This window comes from Rhipicephalus sanguineus, chromosome 1 (assembly GCF_013339695.2).
Source record: "Rhipicephalus sanguineus isolate Rsan-2018 chromosome 1, BIME_Rsan_1.4, whole genome shotgun sequence".
NCBI classification, from domain to species: domain Eukaryota; kingdom Metazoa; phylum Arthropoda; class Arachnida; order Ixodida; family Ixodidae; genus Rhipicephalus; species Rhipicephalus sanguineus.
Window position 1 is genome coordinate 137,711,302 of NC_051176.1, and position 25,589 is coordinate 137,736,890.

General features: G+C 48.8%; 10 non-coding genes across 10 annotated transcripts; all 10 read right to left on the reverse strand.

Moving 5' to 3' along the window:
• Positions 1-2,065: 2,065 nt before the first annotated feature.
• Positions 2,066-2,139, reverse strand: Trnai-aau (transfer RNA isoleucine (anticodon AAU)). Its single transcript has one exon. It is a non-coding gene; the product is annotated as a tRNA-Ile (tRNA).
• A 183-nt stretch (positions 2,140-2,322) lies between these two features.
• On the reverse strand, positions 2,323-2,396 carry Trnai-aau (transfer RNA isoleucine (anticodon AAU)). Its single transcript has one exon. It is a non-coding gene; the product is annotated as a tRNA-Ile (tRNA).
• A 5,233-nt stretch (positions 2,397-7,629) lies between these two features.
• Trnai-aau (transfer RNA isoleucine (anticodon AAU)) lies at positions 7,630-7,703 on the reverse strand. The gene has a single exon. It is a non-coding gene; the product is annotated as a tRNA-Ile (tRNA).
• Positions 7,704-7,889: 186 nt separating this feature from the next.
• On the reverse strand, positions 7,890-7,963 carry Trnai-aau (transfer RNA isoleucine (anticodon AAU)). Its single transcript has one exon. It is a non-coding gene; the product is annotated as a tRNA-Ile (tRNA).
• Positions 7,964-8,147: 184 nt separating this feature from the next.
• Positions 8,148-8,221, reverse strand: Trnai-aau (transfer RNA isoleucine (anticodon AAU)). Its single transcript has one exon. It is a non-coding gene; the product is annotated as a tRNA-Ile (tRNA).
• A 184-nt stretch (positions 8,222-8,405) lies between these two features.
• Positions 8,406-8,479, reverse strand: Trnai-aau (transfer RNA isoleucine (anticodon AAU)). Its single transcript has one exon. It is a non-coding gene; the product is annotated as a tRNA-Ile (tRNA).
• Positions 8,480-8,663: 184 nt separating this feature from the next.
• Trnat-agu (transfer RNA threonine (anticodon AGU)) lies at positions 8,664-8,737 on the reverse strand. The gene has a single exon. It is a non-coding gene; the product is annotated as a tRNA-Thr (tRNA).
• A 5,114-nt stretch (positions 8,738-13,851) lies between these two features.
• Trnai-aau (transfer RNA isoleucine (anticodon AAU)) lies at positions 13,852-13,925 on the reverse strand. Its single transcript has one exon. It is a non-coding gene; the product is annotated as a tRNA-Ile (tRNA).
• A 182-nt stretch (positions 13,926-14,107) lies between these two features.
• Trnai-aau (transfer RNA isoleucine (anticodon AAU)) lies at positions 14,108-14,181 on the reverse strand. The gene has a single exon. It is a non-coding gene; the product is annotated as a tRNA-Ile (tRNA).
• A 5,165-nt stretch (positions 14,182-19,346) lies between these two features.
• Positions 19,347-19,420, reverse strand: Trnai-aau (transfer RNA isoleucine (anticodon AAU)). The gene has a single exon. It is a non-coding gene; the product is annotated as a tRNA-Ile (tRNA).
• Positions 19,421-25,589: the final 6,169 nt, after the last annotated feature.

Genomic DNA, 25,589 nt, shown 5'->3' on the forward strand with positions numbered 1-25,589 from the left:
AAATCGCCTAGAATTATTGCTGTCTTATCACTCGATAGATGCACTTCAAGACTTTCAAAGAACGTTTTCCTATCATGCTGTCTATTTGGCGCATATACGCAAACAACGCGCCAACTCACACCCGAAAAAAGAAAATCACATGCTATTAATCGTCCTGCATTATCAGTTTGTACGCTTTCTTCAACAAGACCAATTGTGTTCTTTATAAAGAGAAGACATCCACCTGATGTACCTAAAGAATGACTAACACATATATTGTAGCTAGAGCGGAAAGTCGAAAATATAGTATCCATCTGCTCTTCAGATTCAATTTTTGTTTCCTGCACGGCGGCAATATCAACGTCATTTTCAAGAAACAAACGACGTAACTGATACTGCCACCTCCTAGAACGTAAGCCTCTAACGTTAAATGTAGCGACACGTAAGGCTGCTTCTATTTTGTAAGCCATGCTTTTATCTTTTTGAGCGTGCGAAAAACAGAGTGCCTACTTCAGGTGAACGCTTGTAAAAAAAAAACGGCTGCAGAATTTTCACACCAGGCTCACAACATTTTACAGGCATATTGCTAGGCAAACAATGCTCACTTACGGGTTACTTTCTGTCCGGAAAAAAGCACAAGAGTATCAAGTCCCAGGTGGCGTATGCTGCGGAAGCTGCTTGGCCTCCGCCCGTGAGTTGGCCTGGAAGTTCGGCCGTGGCCTCAAAGTCGGACGCCGAATTCCTGAGGTTTTAGTTGGTGGTTCTCCACCACCACAATCCCCGGAGGAAGTCTCGCCTTCACCCCCATTGTCTCTCGGTCGCTTTCCAGCTAGTCCACTGCCTGTGTTTTCGCTGACTTCCACGTCGTCTTTCAGTGTCTCGGCGTCACTGGGATCATTTACAGTAGGCAGGTGCTGTTCCGCGTTGACTGATGCTTCCGGCTTCAGTGGCTCTGGCTCAGACGGCTTCTCCACGACCTTTCCGTCTGCTATACCGCTGGGCTCACTTGATTTCGCCAGTTGGGGCGTAACCTGTTCTTTTTTCCCGGTCGTACTTGCTGCTTCTTCAGCTTCATGCTCATCCATGAACAACTCAGTGTGGTCGTTGCCTGTCGCGAGACCTATAACGCTGGCATAAGACAGCGTGCAGTCATTATCCCCATGGCCAAACCTTCGGCAGATACCACATCGTGGTACACGGCAGTCACGCCGTATGTGCCCCTTTGCTCGGCAACGTAAGCAAACTGGCGCTCTGCCTGCAACAACCACCAAAGCCTGCTCACCGGTTACGTTCACTTGATGAGGCAGGTCATCAATTTTAACGCCCACCTTCAACCGAAGTGTCACAATGCGGGTCGTGGAGCCTTTTTCGGTGATGCCGTTTACACGCCATCGCTCCCTGCTAATGTCAGTCACTTGACCGTACGGCTCGAACGCACGTCGCACATCTTCATCAAGAACGTTGTGCAGCAGCCAGTGCACCTTCATACGCACATCTTGGTTTGCCGGATCTATGACGAGACAACGGCAGTTTTTAACCTTGATGTCTCCGTGCGCCAGGATCGTCTTGACTGCGTCCATGTTCTTGAAAGTCACCGCCCGCACATGGCTCATCCTATACGCCCCCAATGCAGCCACCTCGGGGAGCAATCGCAGGCTTGCCAGAGTGTCACGGAAATCTTCCACTCGATACGGCCGGGCTCGTACGTCAGCGTGCAAAAACACCGTATTTAAAACAATACGCCCTGTAGGAAGGTTTGGCAATACAACTTCATAGTCCTTATCATCTTCAAAAGACCTGTTTCCGCGGCTTAAATGGGCCGCTGTCACCACTCCGCTGGAGCCAGCCATCGCACGTCCGTTCGCTTCAGCGGCCGGAAGTCTGCCCTCTGAGCTAGCAGGCCAGAACGAGGACACCTTTCGTATAGAGAGTACTATATAATGTGTACTGGATCAGGCTTCTTATTTGGTAAAGACCTCCGTCGCGTTTATAAACTCTTCTACAAATATTGCCCACACAGCCGTTGCCCAATGGAAGAACAAGAGATATCCAAAAGGGGTGCGATGAAACAAAAAGAAGAAAAACATCGCCTGCGCAGGGATCGAACCTACGACCTTCGCGTTATTAGTACGAAGCTCTAACCGACTGAGCTAGCAGGCCAGAACGAGGACACCTTTCTTATAGAGAGTACTATATAATGTGTACTGGATCAGGCTTCTAATTTGGTAAAGACCTCCGTCGCGTTTATAAACTCTTCTACAAATATTGCCCACACAGCCGTTGCCCAATGGAAGAACAAGTGATATCCAAAAGGAGTGCGATGAAACAAAAAAATGAAAAACATGGCCTGCGCAGGGATCGAACCTACGACCTTCGCGTTATTAGCACGACGCTCTAACAGACTGAGCTAGCAGGCCAGTTTTTTTTCTTTATTACCTGGCTTTGGTACAGACAGAACACAGAAACACTGGTTGTAGAAACACTCAATGTGCACTATACATGTGTTAATGGTTATCAACCAGCATGTTGCTGGTATCAACAGGTTAAAATTCTCGCAAGGTCACCAGCGGCTCTACTCTCGAGAGCCAGTCGGGTGGTTGGGTACAGCTTTTTGTATCTCGAGAAACCAATGAATGTTTTCTCTGAAGTAGGCTCGTGCAGGCCGCGCATCTTTATCGAAATGGTAGCCTGCCATTCTCGATCGCCACAAAGAGTGGAGGCCCATAAGCATGATTGTGTCAAATGGTAGCCCATCTTCGGAAATTACATTCAAGTACCGAATGCCGTACGGATTCAGTGGCAATTCTTTCTTGATAGTTCTTTGCAAAACATCCCAAAAATAAACCCCTTCCCAACAATGTAAAAAAAACATGATCTATAGTTTCTGGCTGCTTACAAATTAAACAGTGTGTGCCCCATGGCATAAAGCATCCCTTTTTCTCTAAAAAGGCTTTAACTGGCAATGTACCAGTATGTAGTTTGAAGAAAAAGGTTTTAGTTCCCGGCTGCACATGCATTCTTTTAACCCTCTTTAAGACATTGCTACCAGGGCCTCCACTGTAGAGTGACCTGTACAACGGCACTGGGAAAACAACATCACATAGTGCAAAGTAAAGTTCCTTCCGTCTCACAGTGGCCAAGTACTCTCTCGAAAATCGTACAGTAAGGAATCTTACACTAGACACTATCTCTCTATAAAAGCCACCGATCCCTCCTACGCAATCTTCGGTTGACACAACATACTCAGGCAGAAGTCTACCCAATCTCAGTTGACATAGCGTGCGCAGGAAAGGATCGGTGACGTCTCTAAAAAACAAAAACCGGTTGACAAGCTGCCGTAAAAACAAGTGGCCGAGTCCCAGTCCGCCGTCTTTTACCCGACGAAACAAGTTGGTACGGCTGCACCGTTCCCACTCAGCAGCCCAGACAAATATGGCAAATATCCTATGGAACTTCTGTACATTAGTCCGGGAACAATGCAGCACCTGCATTACGTACCAGAGCTTGCTGATAAAAAAGAGGTTGCAAACGGTGGCTCGAGCAAAGATCGACAAGGCGGCTCCTTTCCATTTCTCCGCTTTCTCCCGTGTGTCTTTGGCCTGCTGCTTCCAATACTGATTGCTGTCGCGATAACCGTCGAGCGGGACGCCCAGGTACTTGCCCGGGATCATCGCCCAAGGCACATTAGCAAAAAAGTCTGGCTTCGTTGGCCACAGCCCATGCCAGAGCCCTAGGCACTTCGACCAGTTCACACCACTCCCTGTAATTTTGCTGATGTCACGCACCGTTTCAACAGCCTGTTTGATACTAAGTTGATCCTTTGCAAAAATAGCTACATCATCTGCATATGCAAGCAGCTTCACTTCCACTGCCTGTAACTGAAAACCACTGATTCTATTGTCATTGATTATTTTCAGGCATAAAGTTTCAATATACAAACAAAATAACAGGGGGCTGAGGGGGCAACCCTGACGGACCGAACGTTGCACGGTAATGGGGGCCCCCAGACTCTTATTGACAATCAACCTTGTCGTGCAGTTTCGATACGCCAGGGCCACTCCCTCGCTGATAACAGAACCCAAATTTGCGTGATCTAAAACAGCAAACAAAATCCTATGATCAACACAATCAAAAGCCTTTTCTAGATCAATCTGTAGGATGGCAACCCGCTCATTTGAATAATCACAGCATTCGAGTATGCTGCGCGCCTTGTGGATATTGACAACAATAGAGCGCCCTTTGATCCCACAAGTTTGATGGGGCCCGACGATGTCCTTCATCACGGTCTGTAATCTTTGAGCTAATACCTTCATGAAAATTTTGTACTCTACGTTGGTCAGTGCTATCGGTCGGTACGCTGCAACTGATCTAAGTTTATGTACATCCTCGGTTTTAGGAATGAGTACTGTGTGAGACGACCGGTATGAAGGAGGCAATGTTTTTAAACTGAAGGCTTCGTTTAATATAACAGATAAGATAGGACTAATTTCAGACTTAAACGTTTTGTAAAAAGCAGCGGTAAATCCGTCCGGGCCAGGTGATTTTCCAGCGTTTAGTTTATCTATTGCTTTTTCAACTTCGGTTACAGTTATTGCCCGTTCCAAAATATCTTTTCTTTCGTCGTCCAGACGGGGTAAACCAGGAAGAAATTCATTTTTAAAGTTCTCAATGTCTACATTACGCAATGCGAACAGCGCCCGATAATGCTCAGTAAAAGCAGTTGTGATGCCGTCTGTATCGGTTGATAAGGAGCCAGCCCATTCTATTTCGTGTATTTGGTTCCTTTCGGCTCGCGCTTTTTCCAAGGTCAATCTTGCTTTTTCCATGGCTAGCGCGCGTTTCGATGGCGCTTCGCCAGCAGCGGTGTCCTCTGCCCTTGCCCTCACAAGCGCTCCCCGATAACGTTGTTCATCTAGCTGCTCAATCTTTTGTTTTATTTTTCTAATGTCCTCGATCCATTTACCGGGGGCTCGGCATTCCTGCTTGAGTAGCTTATCGAGAAGCGCTTTTAACTCAGCCTCTTTTCTTTTCTCGTCATATCGAATACGCGTAGCCCAATCAATTGCTTTTATTTTTAAAGTTTCTTTACACAGTTCCCACTGTTGCCAAATGTGCAGGTTTTTGCAGGAATCTAGTTTGCCAATTTCCTCCCTAACTGTCAAATTAAAATGTTCGTCTTCGAGAAGCTTATTATTGAGTTTCCATAAATCCCACGAGAAGGAATTACTTCGCTTTGAACATGCTATAGAGCACTGAACTAAACAGTGATCAGAAAAAGACACCGGTACAACTTCGTAACTGGTACATTCCGGAAGGATGTCGACAGAAACGTAAATACGGTCGAGTCTTGCGTGGCTTGTACCTTCGAATCGAGTGTACTTTACGGCACTCTTACTTTGGAAAGTATCTGCGACATCCTCCAGGTCCCAGTTTTCAATAATCCGCGTCAGGGTTTCAGTGCTCCTATCCCTAATTGCACGCGTGCTCGTCTTATCGTGCGCACTGAGGACACAGTTGAAATCACCAAGCATGATCAGCTGCCTTCCTGAACACAGCCGTTCTTCTATGCCTTGAAAAAACAAGGCCCTCTCTTCCATCCTATTGGGCGCGTATACGCAAACAATACGCCACGCGGTGTTGTAAATCGAGCAGTCGAGAAAGACACACCGGCCCGACGCACACGAATAATGGGCGTTCACCTGAAGCCCCGGCAACTTCTTAACAAAAAGTAAGCATCCGGCCGATGTGCCCACTGCATGACTGACTACGACAAAAAATCTAGACGCGAAACGTTGCACCATGCTGCCGGTCTCTTCTTCTCCATCGACTTTCGTTTCCTGAACTGCCAGCACGTCTATCTCTCGTTCCGTTACAAGTCGGTAAAGCTGACTTTGTTTTCTTTTCCCTGCCAGTCCTCTAACATTTATCGTCGCGACTTTTAACGGGCAGACAGGCGCCATTTTAACGAAAGGAAAAGAGACCAACAGCATGGTGCCTACCTCTCGCGTCTAGCACGTGGCCAGACGATGCCATCGCCGGCGCTGCCATCCGGCGCCGGTACTTGGACTTGCCCTACGGGCTCCGCGTTGCTGCCACGCTTCTCGGAAGACACGTTCGCGGGCGCGGTCGCAGAGACGACCGCCGTACTTCGGATGACTTTGCCGGGGGTTCCTCTACGCCGGGCGTCGGCGGTTGGGTTCCGTCGCTGCTGGTCTCGCGGTGGGGACGCTTCGACGCGGCGGCGGCATTGGTAGGCGTGTGGACGCCACACTTCTCCGGCTGTGGCTCCTTCGAGGTCTTAAAGTCGCCGACCTTGGCAGCTGGTTGACTGTCCGTAGCTTTCCCAGTCGTCTCGGTTGACCCAGCCAAGTCTACCGTCGCCCGGTGCTGTGCTGGAACGACACCTTTGCCGGTGTGGCCTCCCGACGACGCTGCAGGCAGGACCTGTAATGACGGCTCGTTGCCCGTTGGCTGACACGAGCCACCAGCACTTGGTTGGACCCCAGGACAGTCCGCTTTCGGATCGTCACTGCCGGAAGTCGCCGTCGTGTCCTGTGACCCCGCCCGCTTTCCTGCCTCCTCGGTTCCCCTCGCTGCCTCCTCAGCCTCGGCGACGTCCATTAGTTTGTCGTTGTCGTCCGCTCTTGGAATCCCGGTCGCCGACGCGTAGGTACGGACGCAGTCGGCGTCCGCGTGTCCATAGCGCCTGCACTTCGAGCACCGCGGCACCTTACAGTCTCGGCGAACGTGACCCGTGCCGTGGCAACGCAGACATTGCATGGCCCTCCCGGGCACCACCACGAAGGCCAATTCACCGGCGACTCTAACCTGGTGTGGCAGGTCGTCCACCTTGAGACCGGGCTTCAACTTGAGGAGCACGCTCCTGGTAGTTGAGCCCTTTTCACGCATGCCCTGGACGCGCCAACGCTCACGCGTCACCTCGGTGACGTTTCCGAACGCAGCGAAAGCTGTCCGGATGTCTTCATCCTGCACGCCGTAGAGCAGCCAATGCAGGCGAAGTTTCACCTGCTGGTCTTCAGGGTCGAATATGACACACCGGCGCCCTTTCACCTTCAGCTCCTTCAACGCAGCCAGTTTCTTCGTGGCTTCTCCGGTGTTGAGGGTCACCGCCCAGACATGGTTAATCTGGTACGCGCCCAACGCCACCACGTCAGGGAGCACACCAGCAGTGACTAGGGCGTCTCGAAAGTCTTCGACCCTGTAGGGCCTCTCACGCACGTCACCGTGCAAGAACAACGTGTTCTGAACAATTCGACCGGTAGGCAATGTAGGCAGTACAATCTCGTAGTTCTTATCGTCTTCGACGGTGATCCTGTTTCCGCGGCCGGCATGGGCCGCTATCGCCGCTCCATCGGAGCCGTTCATTCTGCGTCCGTTCGCTGGCGCGCCCGGAAGTAAAATGATGCTCTACCGACTGAGCTAGCCGGGCTTTTTGAGCTAGCAGGCCAGTACGAGGACACCTTTCGTATAGAGAGTACTATATAATGTGTACTGGATCAGGCTTCTTATTTGGTAAAGATCTCCGTCGCTTTTATAAACTCTTCTACAAATATTGCCCACACAGCCGTTGCCCAATGGAAGAACAAGTGATATCCAAAAGGAGTGCGATGAAACAAAAAAAGAAAAGCATGGCCTGCGCAGGGATCGAACCTACGACCTTCGCGTTATTAGCACGACGCTCTAACCGACTGAGCTAGCAGGCCAGAACGAGGACAATTTTCGTATAGAGAGTACTTTATAATGTGTACTGGATCAGGCTTCTTATTTGGTAAAGACCTCCGTCGCGTTTATAAACTCTTCTACAAATATTGCCCACACAGCCGTTGCCCAATGGAAGAACAAGTGATATCCAAAAGGAGTGCGATGAAAACAAAAAAAAAAGAAAAACATGGCCTGCGCAGGGATCGAACCTACGACCTTCGCGTTATTAGCACGACGCTCTAACCGACTGAGCTAGCAGGCCAGAACGAGGACACCTTTCGTATAGAGAGTACTATATAATGTGTACTGGATCAGGCTTCTTATTTGGTAAAGACCTCCGTCGCGTTTATAAACTCTTCTACAAATATTGCCCACACAGCCGTTGCCCAATGGAAGAGCAAGTGATATCCAAAAGGAGTGCGATGAAAACAAAAAAAAGAAAACCATGGCCTGCGCAGGGATCCAACCTACGACCTTCGCGTTATTAGCACGACGCTCTAACCGACTGAGCTAGCAGGCCAGAACGAGGACACCTTTCGTATAGAGAGTACTTTGTAATGTGTACTGGGTCAGGCTCCTTATTTGGTAGAGACCTCCGTCGCGTTTATAAACTCTTCTACAAATATTGCCCACACAGCCGTTGCCCAATGGAAGAACAAGAGATATCCAAAAGGAGTGCGATGAAACAAAAAAAGAAAAAAGCATGGCCAGCGCAGGGATCGAACCTACGACCTTCGCGTTATTAGCACGACGCTCTAACCGACTGAGCTAGCAGGCCAGAACGAGGACAATTTTCGTATAGAGAGTACTTTATAATGTGTACTGGATCAGGCTTCTTATTTGGTGAAGACCTCCGTCGCGTTTATAAACTCTTCTACAAATATTGCCCACACAGCCGTTGCCCAATGGAAGAGCAAGTGATATCCAAAAGGAGTGCGATGAAACAAAAAAAAAGAAAAGCATGGCCTGCGCAGGGATCGAACCCACGACCTTTGCGTTACTAGCACCACGCTCTAACCGACTAAGCTAGCAGGCCAGTTTTTTTTTCTTTATTGCAACATCTTCAAGCATACATAACATTCACCGCACTATGAAGCCAACAGAACCATTAAAACCGTTTTAAGGTTACTAAAGTATCTAATACAGGTAGCCAATCTGGTGGTTGGGACTGCGACTTATACACATCTCTTATTTGGACAATATTTTCAATGAAGTATTCTCGGGGGGCCTTGGCGTCTACATCGACATTTCGTACAGCCATACACGTTTTCCATAAGCTGTGTAAGGTCAGAGCCATGATCATGTCATAAGGTACTCCGTTTTCATTTTCTACGGGAAGAAAACGGATGCCATAGGGCGTTACAGGGAGTTCTTTTTTGAGGGTTCTCTGCAAGACATCCTACAGGAATACTGCATCCCAGCAATCTAGGAAAATATGTTCAATTGTTTCGGGCTTCCGGCAGATGAGGCAGTTTATTGACCATGGTACGAACAGTCCTTTGTCTTTCAACCACGGTTTTACCGGTAGATTGTTCGTATGAAGTTGGAAGAAAAATGTTTTAACCGATGGGCGGACTATCATTCTTTTAACTCGCTTTAAAACGTTTCGCTCTGAGCCTACACAGTACATGGCTCGATACACAGGCACTGGTAACATAACGTCTATAATGTCTTTATATAGACGCTTTTTCGGAACATTACTTAGGTACTCCATAGAAAACCTCACTCTTAGCATTTGGAAGGACAAAACGACCTCGCGAAGGAAGCCGCGAACATTCCCTTGCTTCACAATACTAGATACAACAAATTCCGGGATGGCGTTAGCTAATCGCGTTTGTATTGCTGTTCGGAGGAAGCCGTTCTTCTGGTCACGCAAGAAAATAAATCTGGACACAATTTGTTTAAGAAATAAGTGGACTAAACCCAATCCACCACTGCGTAGTGACCTAAATAAATTTGTTCGGCTAGTTCTCTCCCATGTTGAGCGCCACACGAACACTGCAAAGACTCTGTGCAGTTTCTGCACGTTGACGCGAGACATACAAAGCAATTTGAAGAACATACCAAACTTTGGCAACTAGAACAACGTTGCAAACTGAAGCCCGAGTGAACAGAAAAAAGTCCCGCCCGCCCCATTTATCAGTTTGTTCCTTGACGCGCTCGGTTTCATCGTTCCAGTATTGCGTCGTATCGCGATAGTGCTCCAACGGCACGCCGAGGTATCTGACTGGTGTGGTAGTCCATGTCATGCTTGCATAGTAATCTGGCGTATTTTCCCACGGTCCATGCCAGAAACCCATACACTTGCTCCATTTTATAACACTTCCTGTAACTGTGCAAAATAATCGTGTTTCTTTCACGCTTTCTTTAATGCTGTTCTTATCGGTACTGAAAACAGCTATATCGTCGGCGTAACACAGTACTTTGACTTCGTTTGTTAACAACCTAAAGCCATGAATTCTCTCATTATGAAGGATTTTCAAACAAAAGGACTCGAGAAAAATTGCGAATAATAACGATGACAAGGGGCAGCCTTGTCTGATTCCACATTTAATCTTGAAACTTTGGGTAACATTTTTGTTAACAATAAGGCTCGCTGAACTGCATCTGTAGCACATTTTAACTCCATCGGTTATCACAGACCCCAGATTGATATGTTCCAGTATGCTGAAAAGGATTTCATGGGGAACGCGATCAAACACTTTCTCCAGATCCAGTTGTAACATTGCTAGCCGTTCTGAAAAATCGTCACAGTATTCTAGTGCACTCCTTGTCACATGAATGTTAGTAAAAATTGAGCGTCCCTTAATTCCACATGTTTGGTGGGGGGCCCACCAAATCTGTGATAACAGTTTGCAATCTTTTTGCCAGCACTTTCATATATATTTTGTAATCAACATTTCCTAAACCAATTGGTCTGTAGGACGTGACTGACAGGAGCTTGACCGGATCGTCAGACTTTGGGATCAGTGTGATATGCGAAGATTTAAAAGATGGTGGCACTACATTTTCTTTGTACGCTTCAGTTATCACGAGATGCAGGGCTTCTGCAAGCTGTGGTTTAAAAGTCTTATAAAATGCACTTGACAGGCCATCAGGGCCAGGAGATTTCCCTACTTTTAATTCATTGATTGCATCTTCAATTTCACTTATAGTTATAGGTGCTTCTAGACGGGTCTTCACATCGTTTCCTAACGAAGGCATTAGGTGAAGGTACTCTTTTTCGAAGCCTGTTGCAGTACTAATTTGGTTCCCCAACAGATTTTTGAAGTATTGCACGAAAGCTAGTTCAATTTCTTGTTTGTCGTTTGTTATAGCACCCTCATGTTCTATCTCTCTTATTTCATTTTTGACAGCCTAAGTTTTTTCCTCTGCAAGGGCACGTTTGGTCGGCGTTTCTCCCAACAAGAATCTTTCACTACGAGCGCGAACAATGGCACCTCTATACCTCTCAACATCTACTGCCTCCAGTTTACTTTTTACACTTTCAATTTCGTTACTTAATGCTTCCGATTGTGCATTTTCTGCATTCAGCAAATAATCTAATTGTCTTCGAAGTGCATTCTCTTATTTTCTCTCATTTCGGCGCATTGCGCATGCTCTTTCGATGGCACACATTTTAGTCTCTTGTTTGAAGACTTCCCATTCAGCGATAAAGCGGTCTGTTTTAGAAAGTAGCGCTTCAATGTTTCCTTCTGCTTTGCTCACAAAACCATCGTCCTGTAGCAGTTTATCATTAAATTTCCAAAGTGTCCAATTAAACGATGGGTTTTTGTGTTTTGCTCCTAAGGAAAACATTACCAAGCTGTGGTCACTAAAAGACACATGCTTTACGCAGTAATCTTGGCACAGGGGCACCACATTTGCAGACACGTACACTCTATCTAGGCGTGCTTGACTTGCACGTTGGAAATGTGTGAACTGTGGTCGGCTTCCTTTAGCCAGAATGTCTCCAATATCTTCTAAGTTATAATCTTGAACTATCGCACTTAGTTTAGTGCTACTACGGTCTCGTACAGGTTCGTTTTGTATTCTGTCGGCAGCGGCACACACACAGTTGAAGTCACCTAAAAGTAGAATGATTCGTTCACAATTTAAGTACGGTACAACGCTTTTGAAGAAAGCTCAGCGCTCTGCTTCTCTTTCGGCGCGTACAAGCAAATAGCTCTCCACTTCAAATCACAGTATGAAAAATCACACACAACTACCCGCCCCGTTTTACACACAATCACAGTTTCTACCGCTATGCGAAGGGAGTTGCGGAGTAACAAGGCACACCCCCCAGAAGAGCCTACCGCGTGACACACACATACGTAATACCGCGCGATAAAGGGTTCCACCATGCGGTCCGTCTGAACCTGGCTTTCCACTTTTGTTTCTTGAATCGCTAAGATATCAAGATTATTTTCCAATAACAATCTCTTTACTTGATATTGTCTGCGTTTTGAAGATAAGCCACGCACGTTTAGTGTGCCGATACAAAGGGGCGTGTTAAGTCTTAGCGTCATTTATAGGGGATAAAAACCAGACCGCATGGCGCTCACCTTGTTCTGTAACGGACAGCTAACTGTACTATATCGATAGCTGGCCCTTGAAGCTGTCACGGGCGAACACACAACAGGCTCCTTGGGGACAAGGCGTTGGGGTGTAAACCCTTCCGCTCGGCCTCGCTCAGTTCTTGCGTGTAGATCGCCGGCCATAGCAATGGCAACTCGTTGGACCAGGAGGCTATGAGCCTCCCGAGGTGTGGCGATCCGGTGGTATGTTGGGCTTCGGCTTCAAGGACATGCGGCGGACTTGGGCCGTCTTTGTAGGCGGTTCGCCGGTATTGGACTTAACCGGGGTCTTGTTCTCAGCTTCTGTTTCATCGCGTGCTCTCTTCCACGGGGTAGTCTTCGTATCCATCATGTCGTCAAGTTGACGCTCGGGTTTCTCTACTGGTGTTTGCTGACAGTTCACAGTATTTTCCATCGGTTTGGTGGGCGTTGCCGTTGACTTCTCAGAGTGCGGAGTGCGTTGTCTAGCGGGCACGCTTACAGGCTCTTCCGGTTTGTCGCTACTGGCTGGTAGGAACGAGGGAAACGTGTCGACAGGCTCAAGTTCCCTCGTTTTGCTAGCTGCAACTTCCTCGGCTTCTGATTCTCCATCTGATGTTCTGTTTTATCATCCCATGAAGAGGGTCCTGCAACCTTCGCATAAGTTCTTACGCACGCTTCCTCAGCATGGCCAAAACGCTTACACGATGTGCACCGCGGCACTCTACATTCACGTCTGATATGGCCTGTTCGTTTACATCGTAAGCAGAGGGGAGCTCTTCCAGCAACAACTACTAAGGTCAGCTCACCTGCTACACGCAGCTGATGCGGGATGTCTTCTTTCGTGTAGCCTGCTTTGAGCTGCAGACTTATGAGCCGCGTCGTTGACCCTTTCTCGGATAGACCTTCTGTGCGCCATCGCTCCCTTGACACTTCCGTGACTTTGCCGTACGGTGCAAACGCTGTCCGTACATCTTCGTCGTCGACATGATGAAGGACCCAGTGTAGTTTTAGTCTTATATCCTGGTTGTTCGGATCCACCACGAGGCAACGCCGCTCCTTCACTGACACTTGAGATGCCGAAAGCAGTTTCTTCTTCGCCTCGTTGTTCTTCAGCGTCACCGCCCACACGTGATTCATTTGGTATGCGCCTAACGCTTCAACGCCAGGGAACATGCCCAAGTATTCAAGTGCGTCACGTATGTCTTCCACTCGGTATGGCCGTCCTCGAACATCAGCATGAAGGAAAACAGTATTCAAGACGATGCGACCGGTTGGAAGCGGGGGCAAAATAACTTCATATTCCTGGTTTCCTAAGGCAGCATTTCGGTCACCGCGGCTAGGCATGGCCGCTGATACCGCCCCAGAGGAGCGTAGCCTTCCCCAACCGTTCACGACAGTGTCCGGAAGTAGAATCCCAGCTAGCAGGCCAGAACGAGGACACCTTTCGTATAGAGAGTACTTTATAATGTGTACTGGATCAGGCTTCTTATTTGGTAAAGACCTCCGTCGCGCTTACAAACCCTTCTACAAATATTGCCCATACAGCTGTTGCCCAATGGAAGAACAAGTGATATGCAAGATGAGTGCGATGAAACAAAAAAAAAGAAAAACGTGGCCTGCGCAGGGATCAAACAGACGACCTTCGCGTTATTAGCACGACGCTCTAACCGACTGAGCTAGCAGGCCAGAACGAGGACACCTTTCGTATAGAGAGCACTATATAATGGGTACTGGTTCAGGTTGCGTATTTGGTAAAGCCCTCCATCGCGTTTATCAACCCGTATACAAACATTGCCCTTACAGCCGTTGGTCATTGGGAGAACAAGTGATATGCAAAAGGAGTGCGATGAAACAAAAAAGGAAGAACATGGCCTGCGCAGGGATCGAACCTACGACCTTCGCGTTATTAGCACGACGCTCTAACCGACTGAGCTAGCAGGCCAGTATATGCGCATAATGCCTTACATGCGTATATGCGAGGAGCCCACTACGCTCTAAATCATTGTAATTTTACTGACACCCAGAGGAAATGGATCATAATGCCTTACATGCGTATATGCGAGGAGCCCACTACGCTCTAAATCATTGTAATTTTACTGACACCCAGAGGAAATGGATCATGCGCTCATGGGCTTCCTTGGCAACCAATACAAGTGCACTTGCGAAGAACCCACTACGCTAATCATTGTAATTTTACTGAGACCCCGACGAAATGGATCATGCGCTTGTGGGCTTCCTTGCAACCAATACAAGTGCACTTGCGAGGAACCCACTACGCTATAAATCACTGTAATTTTTGAGCAGTAATGCAGCAGGCACTGTGCCATTTTTCGTCTTTCTACGGAGAGCCGTGGTACCTGCTAAACGCATGTAAGGCATTATGCGCACTTTGTTGATGCTGTGCCTGATGACGATGAAGAATTATGGCAGAGCACTTTGTAATGGGTTGGAAGCATTCAACAACCTGCTCGTTGCACAATTAGCATTGTGTGACGCCTGGTTACAGAATTCGCGTTGTGCGACGCTTGGTGCTTATTTTACTCTTCTACCACGCTATATTGCATATGCTAATGTGGTTCCTTCCCGACATGAAGCCTGTATAGGACCTTTTTGCGAAGCGGTTTCAAGCGCCGGCATGGCTCAGAGATTGAATATTGGGCTCCCACGCAGAGGGCCCAGGTTCGAACCTCGTTCCATCCTGGAATTTTTTTTCTTATTTCGTTTTTTTTTATTTCGAGCGATACTGGTTACGGACACCGGCGGCGGCGGCGGCGGACAACTACGGCGCCAAAAACGGCCGGTGAAATGATCTCATAACAGCCTTCGCTGTAAAACGAACCCGTAAAACACGCACACTTTCTGCAACTTCTTTCAGATAGCCATGCAACGCCCCCGGCATGCTATCAGAAGTGACAACGAGTTCCGGTAAGGCGCTGCTTAACCTTAGTTGGCATACTGCGCGCAAAAAGGGATCGCTTACATCGCGAAAAAAAAATTTATTGACTAACTGTCGTACGTAAAGATGCGCTAAACTTAGCCCCCCTTCCTTCACCCGCCGGAACAAATTGGTTCGGCTGCACTTTTCCCACGTCGAGCCCCATATAAATACAGCAAACACTCGGTGTAGCCTTTGCACATTTGTCCTGGAACAATGCAACATCTGCATGGCATACCACAACTTGGTAATGAAAACATGTTACAAACAGTAGCTCTTTCCAAAAATGGACAGGTTCGTGCCTTTCCACCTGTCCGCTTTTTCTTTTGTCTCTTTCTTCTGATTTATCCAATACTGGTCGCTATGTTTGTAACTCTCGAGGGGTAAACCAGGATACCTAGTTGCCGTTTTAACCCACCGCATACTGGCAAAATTATCCGTCGTTGAAGGCCACCTTCCATGCCACAGCCCGAGGGACTTCCCCCAGTTCACTCTGCTACCCGTGACATCACAAAAATGTTTCACTACACTTATCGCTTCTTTTACACTTTCTGTATCCGTGCAGCACATCGCGATATCATCTGCGTATGCCAGCAGCTTCACTTCGGTCTCCGCCAATCTGAAACCATGTATTTTCTTATTTTCCGTGATGGTCATGCACATAACTTCAATATAAATAGCGAACAAAAGCGGGCTGAGTGGGCAGCCTTGACGAACAGAACGCTTCACGTGAATGGGGGCCCCCAAAGACTTATTAACTATTATTCGTATTGTGCAGTTCTGGTACGTCAAGGCCACTCCCTCCCTGATGATGTAACCAACATTAACATGATCTAAAATGAGAAACAAAATATCATGAGATACACAATCGAACGCCTTTTCCAGGTCGAGCTGGAGGACGGCTACGCCAGCTAAAGCAGCGTCGCAACACTCGAGCACACACCGCATCTTATGAACACTCGAGCAAAGAGTCCTTCCTTTAATCCCACACGTTTGGTGTTCTGCGACTATTTCTTGTATGACGCTTTGGAGCCTCGCTGCTAAGACCTTCATGAAAATCTTACAATCAACATTTGTCAGGGATATTGGTCTGTACGATGTCACTAGTCTGAGTTTTTCCACTTCCTCCGTCTTGGGGATCAATAAGGTGTGCGCTTTGTCAAATGAAGGCGGCATAGTTTTTCGTTTACACGACTCATTGAATACTTCTGTCAATAACGGGGACAATTCTGTCTTAAAAGCTTTATACCAAACCGCGGTTAGACCGTCGGGTCCGATTGACTTGCCAAGGTTCAAATGGTCTATTGCCCATTCAACTTCACTCGCTGTTATTTTGCCTTCTAATCGTTCCCTTGTGTCGTCACTCAGCCGAGGCATGCACTCAAGAAAATCTTTTTTGAATCCGTCCACGTTAGTTTTTTGAAATGCAAAAAGTGATCGATAGTGTGCAAAAAAGGCGCGTCCGATAGTTTCATTATCGTTCACAAGTCTCCCATTGCAATAAATCATATCGACATGATTACGTCGACCTTGGGCTTTTTCTAGCCCTAGTGCTCTTTTAGTGGGCGTCTCTCCCGCCACCAGTTCTCTGGCACGCGCGCGCACCAAGGCACCTTTGTAACGCTCCTTGTCGTACTGTTCTAATTTTTCCTTTATATTGCGCACCTTGTCTTTACAGGACCCCGGCTCATTGCTTTCGAGGGCTAGCAGCTGCTGAAGTGTTTTATTCAGACTTCTTTCTTTTATTTGCCCCTCGAATTTTAGAGTGCTCGATCTGTCCAGCGCTTTCATTTTAACCGTCTGCTTTAAACATTCCCATTTCTCTGCTACAGTTCCAGTTTCTTCAGTACACATTTCCTTAATGGTTCCAAGTACTGCTTCTATAAATTGTTTATCATTTAGTAATATGTCGTTCAGTTTCCATAACTCCCAGTTAAAAGACTTTCGCTGTTTCTTCATACCTAAGCGACATACAACCAAGCAATGATCCGTGAAAGACACTGGCACAACCGAGTAACCGTTACACAATGGTATAATGTCTAGCGATAAGTACATGCGGTCTAACCGTGCATGGCTAGTGCCTTGAAATCGCGTGTACATCACTTCGCGGTCCGCTTCAACACATTCGTACACATCATCCAGGTCATTCTCGCTGATTAACTTATACAACACGTCACTGTTTTTGTCGCGAACGCCCATACTGTTCACTCTATCCCGTGCACTTAAAACACAACTGAAGTCCCCTAACAACACAACCCGCTTATCACAATTCATCCACTGAAAAAGATTCGAAAAAAGAAACGTGCGCTCTTCCACGCCATTCGGCGCGTATATGCCGATTACTCGGAATTCAATTTCGCAAAACACGAAATCACAATACACAACTCTTCCTGACTGACATGAATATACACCTTGAACAAGAAGGCCTTGCAGTTTTTTTTACAAAAAGAACACATCCCGCGGACGTCCCTCTCGCATGACTCACGACTGCATAGTATCTGTCAGTGAAACGACGCACCATGCTCCCGGTCTCCTCCTCCCCGTCAACCTTAGTTTCCTGGATGGCTAGGACGTCGATATCTTGGTCGGTGACCAACCGTAGGAGCTGACCTTGCCTACGCCTAGCCGCCAACCCTCTCACGTTCAGCATAGCTATGCTGAGTGATGGAAACGGTGCCATTGTGACCTCTACGCTAAAAGGAGTAGGCCCGGAGCATGGCGCTTACCTTTCACGTCTAGCCTACGGCTGGCCGCCTCCAGGACCATCCTGCTTGCCGGCGTTCTTTTGCTTTGTCTTGTCCGCCGGTCTCTTGTCAGTTGGGATTTTCGGTTCCGGTCTCAGCGTGAACCACCTCCCTTGAGGAGTCTGCAGGTGGCTCCTCGCTGGTTGTAGACGACGTCTTGTCCGTTTCCCCGGTCTCGTCGCGCGCACGCTTTAGTGTGGCCGTGGTGACACTCATGTCGTCCCCGCTTCCGGACGTCTCTCCTTGGAACTCTGCTGCCTCGTCCGCCTCCACTTGCACCGCTTCCTGCTCGACCCTTTCAGGTTCAGCTGCTGACGGGGTGATGACAGGTACGGTTAAATGCTGAGGAACCTCCGACAACTTATGTGTGTCTGTCGCTGCCGACCCCCCGGCTGTCACCAGGACCACTGTGCTGCCGGCTCCTTCAGCGGCCTCCTCCGTCTCGGCCGCGTCCATGACGAGCTCGGCAACCACCTCGCTCTTCGCTGGTCCTGTTGCAGAGGCATAAGTTCTAACACAGTCGTCTTCGACGTGCCCGAAGCGTCTACAGCGGGAGCAACGTGGCACCTTGCACTCACGACCGACATGCCCTGTGCCTTGGCAACGCAAGCACTGCATCGGCCATCTAGGCACAACAACCAGGGCCAGCTCCCCGTCCACGCGGATCTGGTGTGGAAGGTCCTCAACCATGAGACCACTCTTCAACTTCAGTAGGACTATCCTTGTGGTTGAGCACTTGTCTGCCATGCCCGGGAACGCTCACGCCTCACTTCCACCACCTTTCCAAATGCTGCCAGTGAAGCCCGCACATCTTCGTCGCTCACCCCGTGCAGCAGCCAGTGCAGCCTAAGCTTCACCTGCTGGTCCTGAGAGTCGACGACGACGCAACGCCTCCCCTTCACCTGGAGCTCCTTCAGTGCAATAGGCGTTTCATGGGAGCACCGTCGTTGAAGGTCACCGCCCACAAGTGGTTTATCTGATACACGCCGAGGCTCACCACATCGGGCAGCAGGCCCGTCGGCGTCAGCGCATCCCGAAAATCCTCAACCTTGTAAGGCCTGGCCCTGACATCTCCGTGTAAAAACACGGTGTTATTAATAAGTTTTCCTTTTGGCAGCTGAGGCAAAATAAACTGGTATTCCTTGTCATCCGTATTCCTGTTTCCGCGGCCCATAGTGGCCGCTATCGCTGCTCCGCCGGAGCCCATGACACTGCGATCCGATCAGAAGCAGAATGCTAGCAGGCCAGAACGAGCACACCTTTCGTATAGAGAGTACTCTATAATGTGTGCTGGATCAGGCTCCTTATTTGGTAAAGACCTCCGTCGCGTTTATAAACTCTTCTACAAATATGGCCCATACAGCTGTTGGCTAATGGAAGAACAAGTGATATGCAAAAGGAGTGCGGTGAAACAAAAAAAGAGAAACATGGCCTGAGCAGGGATCGAACCTACGACCTTCGCGTTATTAGCACGACGCTCTAACCGACTGAGCTAGCAGGCCAGAACGAGGACACCTTTCGTATAGAGAGTATTTTATAATGTGTACTGGATCAGGCTTTTTATTTGGTGAAGACCTCCGTCGCGTTTATAAACTCGTCTACAAATATTGCCCACACAGCCGTTGGCCAATGGAAGAACAATTGATATGCAAAAGGAGTGCGATGAAACAAAAACATGGCCTGCGCAGGGATCGAACCTACGACCTTCGCGTTATTAGCACGACGCTCTAACCGACTGAGCTTTTTTTTCTTTATTGCTTTTTACAACCACAACCGAAATGATCACATACAAAACATATATATTTTATAAAAACACTAGCTTAGCTTGGCCAGAGCGTATGCTTTAAAAAGGCTTCACAGAAGCCAATTGATCAAGTACAGGTAGCCACTCTGGAGGTTCAGGCTGTGCATTGAACAAGTCTCGTGTGTACAACATACTCTCAACAAAATAGTCCCTAGTTGAGTGAGCCTCTATATGAGCATGTGGGATATCCATTCTTGTCTTCCATACGCTATGCATGCGAAGCAACATTAGCATGTCACTCGGCACTTCCGCTAGCTGTACCTGCACATGGAAGAAAGCGAATTCCGAAAGCGCTAATAGGTAATTCTTTTTTTAGTGTCCGTTGTAGCACATCCCACAAGAATACAGCATCGTGGCAATCGAGGAAAATATGCTCTATCGTTTCTGGTTTCCCGCATATTAAACAGTTCACTGACAAGGGTACAAAGAGCCCTTTGCTTTGTAACCATGGCAATACAGGGAGAGTGCCGGCATGCACCTGAAAAAAGAAGGTTTTGACTGAGGGTCTAACCGGCATTCTTTTAACACGCTTTAACACATCGCGCTCAGGACCCAGAACGTACGGAGCTCGATATAATGGTACCGGTAAAAACACATCCCGAAGATCACGATACAGTTTCTTTTTGGTGACATCAGACAAGTCTTCATAGGAAAATCTTTCCCTGAGCAGGCGTGTAGACGAAACAACTTCACGCAAATAAGGACTCAGCGGTCCAGCTTCAAAAGAAAAGGACGACACAACAAAATCGGGTAGGGGATTCTGCAATCGCCCTTGGATCACAGTTCTCAAAAAAATATCAGTTTGATCCCGAACAAAAACGAATCTGCTCACCAGCTGTTTAAGGAACAGATGCAATAGCCCTAGGCCACCATTTTTCACCTTATGAAATAAATTGCACCGGCTCGTACGCTCCCACTGCGATCCGTCGCGAATACTCGGTGTATTTTCTGAACCGAAGTTCGGGTCATGGTTAACACTTGCAAAACATAAAAAACTTTGGCAGTCAAAAATACATTGCAAACAGACGCTCTTGCAAACATCGAGAAATTGCGGCCACCCCACTTGTCGGTACAATTTTCGATGCGTTTGTTTTCCTCGGACCAGTACTCCGTAGCATTCCCGTAATGATCTAAAGGAACGCCGAGGTACTTTCCCGGCGTGATTTTCCACTTCATGTTACAATAAACCTCAGGTGTGCTCTGCCAATTGCCATGCCAAAAGCCAAGGCACTTTGGCCAACTGATTGCACTACCGGTCGTTGCGCAGAGGAGGAGGAGGAATAAACTTTATTAAGAGAAACCAGCAGGTTTAAGTGGCCGGGCCTAGGCCTCCCATGAGGGGACGTCAAGGGCTTGCCTCAACGCCGCCTCACGGGCGTGCTGGGTCGCCCAGGTTTGTTCGTCAAGAGCGGAGCTCCGCAGAGCCTCGCGCAGCCTCGACGAAAGAGTCGTGGTGTTAGTGTGTGTGTACTGTGCCGGGCACTCCCACAGCATATGCGAAAGCGTCGCCGGGTGAGTGCCACAGCACCGGCAGTTGGGGGTAGTGTACACGTCCGGGAATATGAGGTGGAGGCGGGCAGGGGAGGGATACGTGTTTGTTTGTAGTAGACGCAAAGTGGTGGCCTGTGCCTGGCTGAGCTTGGGGTGAGGTGGGGGAAAGACTCGGCGTCTGAGGTAAAAGGTCTTAACGAGGTCATTGAAGGTAGTCAGGTTGTCCCTGGTGTCCATCTCGTCTCCAGTAGCTCCGGCGCGGTTGACAAGGCCTCGCGCAATGGAGTGGGTGACCTCGTTGAGGTTGGGGAGGCGTGGATGGACAGGGCCCGCATGGGCGGGGATCCATGTCAGGGAGATCATGCTGTCTTTGGAGTGTGGTGCCTGGCAGAGGATGCGAAGCGCTTTAGGAGAGATGCGGCCTTTGCTGTAGTTAATGACGGCTGAGCGAGAGAGAGAGAGAGAGAGAGAGAGAAGGAATGTAGGAAAGGCAGGGAGGTTAACTAGACAATGCGTCCAGTTTGCTACCCTACACATGGGGAGGGGGAATAGGGGAGCAAAAGAGAGAGAGAGAAGGATAGACACATGTCACATCACACACACAGTGCCGAGTTTCACAGGCGGTCGCTCAATAGGGTTCTTTTCAGCGAGAGTCGCACACAATGGTGTCACAGGTGGGATCTAGAGTGGCCAGGGCGATGGCCACTTCTTCAGCCGTCTCGGAGGAGGAAGTAGTGACGCTGGTTGCATGGTGTAGGACTCCATCGCGTGTGGTGACAGCTACAAAACGTGTGCCTTGAAGATATTGAGCTGCGTCAACAAATGTGGCGCCAGGTACGTGGGCAAGGGCTTTTATGATGGCTCTAGCCCGAGCTTTGCGCCGGGCTCTGTTGTACTCGGGGTGCATATTTCTGGGGATGGGATCCGCGTGGATCCAGCTGCGGATGTCATTCGGAATCGATTGTTTGGGGCCCTGTTGCTGATGATACGTGAAGCCAAGCGTCGAGAGAATCGAACGTCCCGTTTCCGTGAGTGTGAGCCGTTCAAGCTGAGCGCGTTGTTGGGCTTCAATGAGTTCGGCAAGGGTGTTGTGAACACCCATTTGATTGAAACGTTCCGTGCTGGTGTAGTGCGGGAGGCCAAGTGCTTGCTTGTAGACCCCTCGTATAAGGGTGTCGAGCTTGTTTTGTTCTGCACGGTACCAGTTGAGGTACGCAGCAACGTAGGTGATGTGACATAGGACAAACGACTGCACGAGGCGGATAAAGCTTTCTTTTTTGAGACCGCCTCTTCGGTTGGATATACGTTTGAGGAGACGTAAGGTGTTTTGAGATTGAGCAGAAATCTTGTTGAGAGCCAAGCCGTTAGAGCCATTGGCTGATATAGTGAGACCGAGGACGCGGATACTAGGGACATGCGGGATAAGGCTGCCATCTTGAAGATGAAGGGTGATGTCATCACAGGGTCGCTGCTCAAGTTGGTGTTTGGGGGGGGCGTCCCCGCTGAATGGGCTTGTAGAGAAGAAGTTCCGATTTAGCCGGTGAGCAGCGCAGTCCGGTTCCTTGGAGATAGGCCTCAACAGTGTCAATCGCTGTCTGCAGAGCTGACTCCACTTGACCATCACTACCTTGGCACGCCCAAATGGTGATGTCGTCGGCGTAGATAGTATGGTGGATGTTGTCGACCTGTTGTAGTTGCTGTGCAAGGCCAAGCATGATTAAGTTAAAGAGCATGGGAGAGATGACTGACCCTTGAGGGGTGCCTGCACTGCCAAGGGGAATCTGGGCTGATCGTAAATCTCCGACCGAAAGGGTGGCCGTGCGGTTGGAGAGGAAGTCTCGAATATATTTGTAGGCGCGCTCTCCCAGGTGGAGGAGACAAACTTGATCAAGAATAGCAGCATGGGAAATGTCAAATGCTTGAGTAAGGTCGAGTCCTAGAATTGCTTTCGTGTTACGGGAACGATCGTTTAGGACTTGATGTTTAAGTTGCAGCATAGCGTCTTGAGCTGACAGGTGAGGTCGAAATCCAATAACGGTGTGGGTATAGATAGAGTTGTCTTCGAGGTGAGTGTTGACACGTGCCAGGAAGGCATGTTCCATCACCTTGCCCACGCATGAAGTGAGGGAAATGGGTCTTAGGTTATTGAGGCTAGACGGTTTGCCAGGCTTTGGAATTAGGATGACTTTGGCAGTCTTCCAGGCAGGCGGGAGGGAGCCATTGCGCCAGCAATCGTTGATGTAGTCAGTGAGGTGGGACACGGATTCGTCATCGAGATTGCGAAGGGTTTTGTTCGTGACCCCGTCCGGGCCTGGAGCAGAGCGACCGTTTAGCTTAAAGAGGGCAGCATGTATTTCGGATATGCTGAATTCGGCGTTTAGCGTGGGGTTGGGGTTACCGACGTATTTGCTGTGTGGACTGACTTGTCCCCTGGAGATATACCTGGTACAGAGATAGTCAAGCACCTGTTGCGGGCCCTGCTTAAGGGTCTCCGTGTAAAGGAGTTTCTGCAGCCGATCCTGCTGGGAAGTGCGGGTGTTGGTATTGTCGAGCAGGTGTCTCAGGATTTTCCACGAGAATGGGCGGTGAAGTTGCCCGTCCATCGTGCTGCACAGCTCCGTCCATTGTTGCCGGCTGAGCGTTTGACACTGCTCCTCTATGGCTGCGTTCAGTTTAGAAATCTTGCATCTGAGGCGACGGTTTAGGCGCTGCCCCTTCCACCGAGCTACAATAGAGGCCTTAGCCTCCAGAAGGTGGGCCAGGCGGCTATCCATGCGTTCAACCGGGGCATCTGTGGTTACCACCCGAGTGGCCGTCTGAACGTCAGTGCGTAGCGCTTGCGTCCAGGTGTCAATGTCGGTGATTCCATCCGCTGAGGTAGCGCCGATGCGTATCTTCCGAAATGCATCCCAGTCGGTAATGGTAAACTCTTTGGTGGGGGCAGGGGCAGCAACGAGATGAGGTAAAGAGATAGTGATGATGTAATGGTCACTGCCCAGGTCCTGTTGGGTATTTGTCCAGTGTGCGTTGCTGATATGGTTGATAAAAGTGAGGTCCGGGGTAGAGTCCCGGGTAGTGGAGGTACCAAGGCGTGTGGGAAAAGATGGATCTGTGATAAGCGTAAGGCCTAAGTCGTGGTAATCTAGCCAGAGGTTGCGAGCTGCAACTTCGTGCTAACGTAACCCCAACCGGTATGGGCAAGGTTGAAGTCGCCTCCGATAAGGAGAGGGTGCGTTCCAGCAACACGGAGGGCCTTCTTGAAGAGGGTGAGGAATCGACACTTTGCTTTGTTCTTGGGGCTATTGTAAATGTTCAGAAGGAAGATGCACTCTTTCCGTTTACGGTTGGGAATCAATTCGAGGAATAGATGTTCGATATGAGGGCTATGGAGATCATGCTCAATAACAGGGATGCGACGCTGTACTAGGGTAGAAACCCGCGAAGAGGGTGAGTTGTATGAAATGTTTGATAACCGGGGAGTGTGGTAGGGGCGTTGTTGGTTTCTTGGAGTAGAATAGCATCAGGGCGGCGGGTATGTTGACGTAGGTATTGATTGAGGACCGGTTGTTTCTGGTGAAAGCCTCGGCAGTTCCACTGCCAAACGAGGGTGCCTTGATTAGTGTGGGCCATGATGGGAAATAAGGGATGTCGCCATCGGCGTCCCAGAAGGGTCGCAGACGGGGGCAGCATGGCTAGAAGGCGTGACAATATGAGTTTCCAGGTTGGTCACCCGTTGAACAATACCCGTGAGGGTGTGCTGGATGGAGTCGAGCGCCTGTTGGAAAGTACTCATCGTCGTTTGGAGCGATATGAGCATGTCTTTAACCTCAGAACGGACTTGGCCCATGGCTCCATCTTGCAGGGCTCTCCTTTTGGGAGCAGGTGGCAAAGGGTCGTTGCGCAGAAATCTGTAGCTATTCTTACAACTTCTTGCACACTTTCTTTGTCAGTGCAGAACACGGCAATATCGTCAGCATAGGCTAGTATTCTGGTTTCACTACTCAAAAACGAATACCCTCTTACACTAGGGGTTGCAAGCATACGTAAACAAAATGGCTCCAAGTATAGCGCGAGAAGGAGAGGCGACAGAGCACATCCTTGTTTCACGCTCGAGCGCACTGGAATAGAAGCAGTTAATTCTTTATTGATTACTAACTTAGCCGTACACTCATGGTACACCATTTTAACACCTTCGTCAATAACAGATCCAACATTCACATGCTCCAACAATAAAAACAATACTTCGTGTACAACTTTGTCAAACGCTTTATGCAGATCTAGCTGAATCATGGCTACGCGGTCATGCATTGCGTCACAGCATTCCAGGATACTTCTGGCTATGTGTATGTTCGTGAAGATGGTTCTTTCTTTAATAC